General features: G+C 36.5%; 1 long non-coding RNA gene across 1 annotated transcript; it reads right to left on the bottom strand.

Moving 5' to 3' along the window:
* Positions 1-6,839: 6,839 nt before the first annotated feature.
* LOC127534234 (uncharacterized) lies at positions 6,840-8,266 on the bottom strand. The gene is made up of 3 exons (XR_007942275.1): positions 8,047-8,266; positions 7,210-7,318; positions 6,840-7,050 (listed from the first exon to the last, which is right to left on the bottom strand). It is a non-coding gene; the product is annotated as an uncharacterized LOC127534234 (long non-coding RNA).
* Positions 8,267-8,525: the final 259 nt, after the last annotated feature.

The following is an 8,525-nucleotide window of genomic DNA, read 5'->3' as shown; positions in this document are numbered from 1 at the left end:
CGTTGCAACTGCACTGAGCCCTGCTGTAACAATGAGTGGATCAAAGAAAAGAAAAGTCGACAATGAGAATGGAGTGTTTCAGAAGGAGTGGACTACTAAATATTTTTTCACTGAAATCTGTTCAAAGGCTGTATGTCTTATTTGCAATGAAACCATTTTTTAAAGAATACAATATCAGCCGGCACTTTTCCACGAATCATGCTAACTACGCTAGCAACCATTCAGTGCATGAAAGGACAGCTACGGCTCAGAGGCTGGCAGCCAGTTTACAGACTCAGCAAAACATGTTTTTTCTGCAAACTACGATTCAAGAGCCAAGCATGAAGGCAAGTTATTTGCTGACATTCAAAATAGCAAAGGCTAGCAAGCCTTTCTCCAAAGGGGAGTTTTTGAAAGAATGCATGGTAGAGACAGCAGGTCTCCTGTGTCCAGAGAGCAAAAACAAATTTGAAAAAATTAGTTTATCAGCAGGACAGTTACCTGCTGTGTTGAAATAATCGACGAAGACTTAGCCAGCTCACTGAACGAAAAAGCGGAATCCTTCCAGCTATATTCATTAGCACTGGACGAAAGTAATGACGTAAAAGACACTGCTGAGCTTATAATTTTTATTAGAGGGATTAATGAACATTTTGAGACGACGGAGGAATTTTTGACCATGGAATCAATGCAGGGGAAAACACGTGGAGAGGACTGTAGGACAGGGTGTCTGGGGTCATCCAGAGGATGAAGCTGCCATGGTGGAAACTCGCCAATGTCACCACGGATGGATCCCCAAACTGGACAGGAAAAAACGTCGGGCTGCTGAAAAGAATCCAGGATAAGGTGAAGGAGGAAAACCCTGAGCTGGATGTGATTTTCCTACACTGGATAATCCATCAGGAAGCGCTCTATAAGTCTGTTTTGCATCTTGATCATGTCGTGAAACCAGTCGTAAAACTCGTTAACTTTATACAGCGAGAGGTCTTCAGCATCATCAGTCCATTAAGTTTCTAGAAGAAACTGATGCTGATCACCAGGACTTGCTTTACCACTCTCATGTCCGTTGGTTAAGTCTGGGGAAATTTTTGGCTCATTTTTGCAGTTAATCGGGAAAACCGATGATTTTACTGAGCTGATTGGCTCTGTGATTTTGTTTTTACCGTGGACATACTGACACACATGAATGAGCTGAACATGAAGCTGCAAGGGAAAGATCAATTTGTGCACGAAATGTACACAAATGTGACAGCCTTCAAAGCCAAACTGACTTTATTCTCAATACAAAATGTCAAAAAAAAAATCCTTCGCTCATTTCCCTACACTGGCCACGCTGATAGAGACCAGTCCACATGTGATGAAATATAAGGAATCACTAGAAGACCTACACGGAGAATTCTGCCGTCGGTTCTCTGATTTTGAAAAAATTGGGAACTTCAGCTGATATCATGTCCCTTGTCACAAGACCCAGAAACAGCACCTCAGGAGTTGCAGTTGGAACTGATTGATCGTCAAAGTGAGCCTGTCTTAAAGAAGAAGTTCAGCTCCCTTAAACTGAATGACTTTTACGCTTCACTCAGTGAAGCCAAGTTTCCAAGTTTCAGAAGATGGCACAGAGGATGCTGGTGTTGTTCGGATCTACCTACGTGTGTGAGCAGACGTTTAGCGTGATGAACATCAACAAAGCACACCACAGATCCCAGTTAACTGATGAACACCTCAGATCCATCCTGAGAATTGCCACAACCAAACTGACACCAGACTTTGATGCACTGGCAAAAAAGGGTGACCACCAACACTGTTCCCACTGAAACTGAATGTGAGTGTTCTTTACTTTGTCAGTATTGTCTTTAACATGTAATTCATATTAGTTTACACAATCTCCAACCATCTGATGCTAGTCTGGCCCGGTCATGCTTCAGACCGGCCCGCTTTAGATCACGACCTATTACTATTAAAATCATATAATTCTAGCCTTCTCTTGTAATTCAGTGTGTTTTTCTAAAATATTGCCAATTCAGTGCAAGTAAGGGCTGCTCGGCTTCACAATGAGGATTTATTCCAACATGAGTGCACATCTCCAACATTATTCTTTACAACAATATCAGAATCTATATTCTGTTCAAAAAAGTGTTCAAGGATATCCAAACCTTAAAAATGAAATAAACAAAGAAATAAAAATATTAAATTTAAAAAACAAAAAAAGGAGGAGAGCAGATATCTCAACTCTTTTGACTTTCATCTTGATACAACTTCACCGGAGAAAAAAATTTGTATTAAGGACACCTGCCTGTAAGGTAGAACTTTCAGTTTATTTAATGGAATTTTTCACTCCGCCATGTAAACGTCTCTAAAGATCATGAAACCGAGTGTAACAGAACTTTTGCAAAGCCCGTTATATGACATGAGACATTCAGTGTGTCAAATGAACTGAAACATAAAAGAACAGATTTCAAGAGAGATTGTGGTGTGATGGTGGATCAGGATAAGATTCTTGAAGTTAATGATCAATAGTTCCGTTAAATGAGTATACATAAAGAATGGTTAAATCCAGGGTTGTGGAGAAATCGTTTTCCTTTGTTCTTTATGTTGACCAGTGTGCTTTGCAGCTCTGTCAGTGAAATGGAATGTCTTTGAAGTTGCTGTCAAGATTTTGACCCCGCTTCCTGCAGGGTCAGCAGTTGGTCACAGAGTTTACTGGGGCCACGGTGTGGTCTTTGTCCCAACATCAGCCATGTGGTTCATCTGTGACCCCTGTACACAGTGTTTTATTGGTCTTGTCTGATGGGTTTTTGTTCTGAAATCCTTTAAAATTTGCTCTTGCGCTCTCCTTCTGCTGATTCAGACTGTACACTATCCTGCCAGATCGGGATGGCATCTTGCTTGGGGGTGTCTTCGTTTCTCGGCTCCATTAATCACAGGGAGCCCCGTTTTCAACCTGTGCCTGATAGGGGGTGAAAAAGTTCAGAGCTACAGGAGGGAGATTAAAATCTGCTCTTGTTCTGTTTCACCATTGTTAATGGCTGATGGATCCTACAATGATAATTCTTTGATAATCTTTATGTTGTTTAGAGTTTTTGTTCCACCAGCAAAAGCACACATCACGAGAACAACAGGATTGTTTGGTCTGTGGGTATGGAGAATATGAGGGACTCACTCTCGGCCTTGAAAATATTGAATTGTGACTTCATATCTTTTACTCTGTGTGCCTTTCTTTCCCTTCCAGTCGGTGTTCAAGCATGTGCAACATCTGAGCCCTGAAACAAATAACAGCTACATGGAATTTGGCCACATTTTGTTATTTCTTTCATGTGCTTTCCTGCTTTGATATGTCATATAGCTTTCCAAATATCTCCAGATGAGATTTAAGAAATGCCAAAAAATAAGTAGTACTCCTACATTTGAGTAATTTAGTGAAAACGATGCATGGGAGGAAAGTTTCTTCTCCTTGTGTGCCGTCATTCACGTTGCTCCATAACCAACTAAGCGGTGAAACTAGTCCGAGATGAGGTAAATGCTGCAAACAGCTTGTATTAACTTCAATATCATCACGTGTACTAAAGCTGACGAGGAGAACGAGTGATCTCAATGTATCTTTAGCTGCTATTAACATAGGCACCAGACTAATGGGATATCTATCTATCTATCTATCTATCTATCTATCTATCTATCTATCTATCTATCTATCTATCTATCTATCTATCTATCTATCTATCTACCTATCGACAGAGAGATGGATGAACTCTGTATGACCTCACCCTTTCGTTTTCTGAGGAGCTTTTCAAGGTGCAGTGTGGTAGCTCTGCTCATGATATCGTGGCAACATTTGGAAAAGAAATTACCCCTGTTGCCATGAACGGGGAAATTATTTACTACTATTTAATTTATTTCCAAGGGAGTTGCTTGGAAAGTTACTTTGTCGTCATGGAGTAGTTATAACCAGGACTACTGGTTCACTAGTGACTGGACCTTCCACAGTCTTTATGCTGCAATGACTTAAGACACCTTCACTGCACTCAGATGAGCCTCATTTCACTAACTTTCTGACTTCTAGCACCAGTTAGCTGCACCTGTGTTGAATTAGGTATCACTTTAAAAGAGGTGAATATTGATGCATTCACTTATTTTACATTTTATATTTTTAATTAATTGACAAATTATTTTCACTTAGTCCTTTTTGGTTTTTTGCAAATTCTCGTGAAAGACGCCAAATTAAATTGACCATGACTCAGTGCTGAAAAGCAATCACAGGGAAAAACTTCTAAGGCTGGAGAATACTTTATGGATGCATCTGCGATTAGGTGTCCTACAAGACATTTCTTTTTTAGATTTTTGCTTAAATATGTTGTTTGCATGCGTTGAATTTTGCACGTGTTTTAAAGAAATGGCAGGAAATCAGAAGGATCCAGTCTGCGTGGTTGTGCTATTGATGTACGCCTCAGCATTCTCACAACAACTGAGTTATTAGAGGCCAATTCAGAAACATGTCTTTTCTACTGTTCCCAGAAGACCATGTCAGTCTTGTGACACTCAAAATAATAAAGTAAATCCAACATCACAGGTGTCCGAGGCAATGTGCACATCACAGCAGGGTTGCTTTAAATCAAACCTACTGTTGACATGCAATACTCTTCAATAAGCTCTGCTTCTTTTGATCCCAAAGAAAGAAGGATCAGGAATAAAGAGTGTAGACCTGCCATAATAACCACTGTCAACATCTTAAAGGGCCAACTTGCTGGAAAAAAACATACGGAATATTTGAATACTACAGTTTTCAATGCAATGGAGTTCATCATAGTAGCCATGATCACCACCTCTAAACTGACGGTGTTCCCAAAAAGTAGTGGCGGAGGTCTTTGTTTTGGTGGAACATTTGCGTACAGGAAAACATTGAAATGAATAATTCCCCTAAAAAACATGACAAAGCTGCCTTACAGAATGATCCAAATCCTCTGCAAAACGTGAAATTTTCAGTGACAGGTTGCTGACCGGATTGTAGTTGCCATTTCCCATAGCAAGGAAGATTTTAAAAATGATAACTTGGAGAGAGCTGATAGATGCACAGTCCACATCAAAGAATGCCTCTCTCTTTCCTTTAATAACAGATTTTTTTTTGCAATTTATAGGTCACATAAATAAGTTGTAAAAACTACATCAATACATCACCATCTTACATATATGTATATATATCTATATCTATGGCATGCCGTTTAGGAAATTATATATATAATGAAACTTGATATATATATAATGAAACTCGATATATATATAATGAAACTCGATATATATATAATGAAACTCGATATATATATAATGAAACTTGATATATATATAATGAAAATTGATATATATATAATGAAAGTTGATATATATATATAATGAAACTTGATATATATATAATGAAACTTGATATATATATAATGAAAGTTGATATATATATATAATGAAAGTTGATATATATATAATGAAAGTTGATATATATATATAATGAAAGTCGATATATATATAATGAAACTTGATATATATATAATGAAAATTGATATATATATAATGAAAGTTGATATATATATAATGAAAGTTGATATATATATATAATGAAAGTCGATATATATATAATGAAACTTGATATATATATAATGAAAATTGATATATATATAATGAAAGTTGATATATATATATATAATGAAAGTTGATATATATATAATGAAAGTTGATATATATATATAATGAAAGTCGATATATATATAATGAAACTTGATATATATATAATGAAAATTGATATATATATAATGAAAGTTGATATATATATATATAATGAAAGTTGATATATATATAATGAAACTTGATATATATATAATGAAAGTCGGAATATAGAATGTTCAGATTTTCATTCCATCTATTCAAAGTTTCATTCCATATATTCAGACTTTTTCCTACTGAGCCCTGGAAGGACATGGCAAACAAAAACAGGAACCTTATTGGACATTTGCTCTTCAGATGAGCTCTTCTGTGATTATCTATCTGTCTTCATGGTTGTCACAGGGAACGGCGACTACGTTTGAGAAAACAGGTAATTTTTAGAGATGTTTTGATTCTGAACACTGAACGTGTTAGCATTAGCTTAGCTACTTAGCTTCGACTACATTTGCATCCCTACATAGCTTAAAGGTTAAACACATGCACCATATGTTGATGATAATGATAATATCTATGTTTATCTTTATAGTTGGTCTTAAGGCTGATTACGAGGCAGAGGTCAGCTGCTGCCTGGACACATCCATGATCACGCCACTGGTGGGACACAATTGTACTGGATTTCAGCTGAAGGCTGCTGTTCTGTCCAAACTGAGACATTTTTATTGTGACATACCCTCCACTGTTGTTAGCTTTTGATTCAATAATTTTTTTTGAGATGAGGAAATCACTATTGCATGTTTCTAGTTAAATACCCTACTTTTATGATATATCACTACAGCATGCACTTTTTATATTTTCCATCAATTTCACCCAAAAGTTGAATAACTATTTGTGAGCAGTGTATGTAGACACATAATAGAAGCACATTTCAATAATATGTCTGCTGCAGTAGTGCAGTTTATCTACCTAGATTGGTGTAACAGTAAAAAAACAACAATATATGCTACTGATGTTTCTGACTAAAATCTGCTTGAAAAGCACAACTGCTTATCTGTCAAAATGTGTGTAACAAAAGTGTGCACTGAACACTGAATAAAGTCTCTGTAGATTATAGACAAAATTTGCATCTCTCATCACAAATTTCTGTTCATTCATCCAAAGTGCATGGGTAAAATACAAAACAGGTGAAGTACTAAAAAAGATTTATTTTCTAGAAAAGCCAATAGTCAACAATGCAGTTTAATTCTGGGACAGTTGCTCCAGCACCGACACCATGCATCCCATCAGTGCAACCAAGGTTTTCATTCATCTTCTGGATGTTCTGGAGAATGGCAGAGGTCACGTCTTGGTGTCTTCCGATCTGTTCCAAGAACCGTTCCTCTGACCTCTCCAGATACTGCAGAGGATCCACAGCAGCTTCCTGGTTCCCTTTTCCTGCATAAAAGCACCAAAAAGTACTAGTTGTCAGTAATTATTTTCTATTTTCATAAACACAGTTAACTTAAAGTAAATGTTCTATTTTGTGATTTTAGGATGGGTCAAAAGATAACATACTGATCATGTTGATGTCTGCATAGTCTAAACAGATCTTACTTGATTTGGTCTGTAGAGAGGAGGACAGCGTGGAGGAGCTGCAAGACGGAACCAGTAAGCTGCAGACTAGTGCTCCTGGTAACTGGACCTCATCATCCAAGGCCGACAACTAAATAAAATGAACAAGACATGCTGTTGATAGCATCTGTAATACAAATGATTTTATCCATTAACTGATTTATTGCTTTGTCCATACAATGTTAGAAAGTGTTACAAATAATACCTGTAATAATTTCCAACAGTGATAAATGCCTTGTTTTATTTTACAACAAAAAACACCAAAAGCATCTGTGTATAAGAAATCAGTGCATTGGATTTCCACATCTGCAAAGCTAGAAAATCACACATCAGAATTTCACCTTGAAATTATGAAAATAGCTGCAGATTACCAGTACTCTTTACTTCATTGTGTTAACTTGATCATTTCAATCAGTTTTTTAGACTTGTATTACTGATACGAAACATAATCAACACATAAATTAAAATGTGTTCGCAAAGAGTTCACTGGTTCTTCAAGGAAAATTTCCATGATAACCATATAGTTCAGTAATATGAATAATGGGTCATTGTGTAACAGCGTGGGAGGTTCTGAATACAGGTCTTGGACTGAAATATTGCTGCTGCTTTCCTCCGGTTTTATAAGGAGTTGTTTCATAGCTTGTTAGCTTACCAGCGGCTAACTGGCTGGCAAACAATAGTTGAACGCCAACCTCTAATCACTGATCCGGTGTCCGGACCGCGTTAGCTGGCGGAACGTTCATAATACTGATGTGGGACTGTTGTAGCTAGCATATTCATAGTAGGATAACAGCAGGATGTTGGAGAAATAAAACTTACCATTATCAGGATCGCTGGTCTGCATGGCAGACTCTTAGCGCATCGCACTGCTTGAATGTCTGTGTGTTTCAGGCCGATTTTAAAATAAAACTCAATAAAATTCTCGTCCGGGTGAGTGTCCTTCGTTGTCGCTTCGCCATACGGACATGTCCCTTCCGGGGCTCGGTAGGAAAAAAAGATTTGATATATATATAATGAAAGTTGACATATATATAATGAAAGTCGATATATATATAATGAAACTTGATATATATATAATGAAAGTTGATATATATATATAATGAAACTTGATATATATATAATGAAAGTTGATATATATATAGTGAAAGTCGATATATATATAATGAAAGTCGATATATATATATATAATGAAAGTCGAGATATATATATAATGAAAGTTGATATATATATAATGAAAGTCGATATATATATAATGAAAGTTGATATATATATAATGAAAGTTGATATATATATATATA

This window comes from Acanthochromis polyacanthus, chromosome 5, assembly GCF_021347895.1.
Source record: "Acanthochromis polyacanthus isolate Apoly-LR-REF ecotype Palm Island chromosome 5, KAUST_Apoly_ChrSc, whole genome shotgun sequence".
Classification (NCBI taxonomy): Eukaryota; Metazoa; Chordata; class Actinopteri; family Pomacentridae; genus Acanthochromis; species Acanthochromis polyacanthus.
The sequence above is the reverse complement of the archived record's forward strand: the minus strand, read 5'-3'. Positions and strand labels throughout refer to the sequence as shown.